We start from the raw sequence: 557 nt of genomic DNA, 5'->3' as shown, positions 1-557 counted from the left end.
GGGGCTGGCTGGCATGTGGTGCTGGGGGATTGAACCGCGGTCCCTGTGCTTTGCTAAGCTTGTTCTAAGTAGGCGCTTGAGACCACTGAGCCATCTCACCAGCCCCAGTGCGGGCTTGTTCATGGTTTACAGAAGAGCTATAAAAACAACTATTTGTAATCATGTGCCTCAGCTTGTAATTGATATGAGGGTAGCAACAATGGTAAGAGTGGTATTCTATCACTTAGCAATTCTATGTATCAAGCATCAAATTAATGAATCATTTTAAAGAAGACAATAAAAATTTACATATTAATACTATGCAAGGGAGACACATTTAATGTTTTTCTTTTTCTTTTTAGATGTATTTGGTTGTTACAGGGTCTCACTATGCAGCTTGGACTCATAGTGATTCTCCTGTTTTCAGCTTCCCTGGCTCTGGAATTATAGGCATACACTACCCACTATGCCCAAACTCTGGCCTGCTCAGCCCACTCTGGGGCCAGGTCTGGCGCAGTATGCAGTGCTTGGGATCAAACCACGATACTTGAGCTTGCCGAAGCTTGCCTAAGCAGGCG

The sequence above is a fragment of the Octodon degus genome, unplaced genomic scaffold (genome assembly GCF_000260255.1).
Source record: "Octodon degus isolate 3935 unplaced genomic scaffold, OctDeg1.0 scaffold00027, whole genome shotgun sequence".
NCBI classification, from domain to species: domain Eukaryota; kingdom Metazoa; phylum Chordata; class Mammalia; order Rodentia; family Octodontidae; genus Octodon; species Octodon degus.
This window is presented reverse-complemented; position numbering follows the sequence as displayed.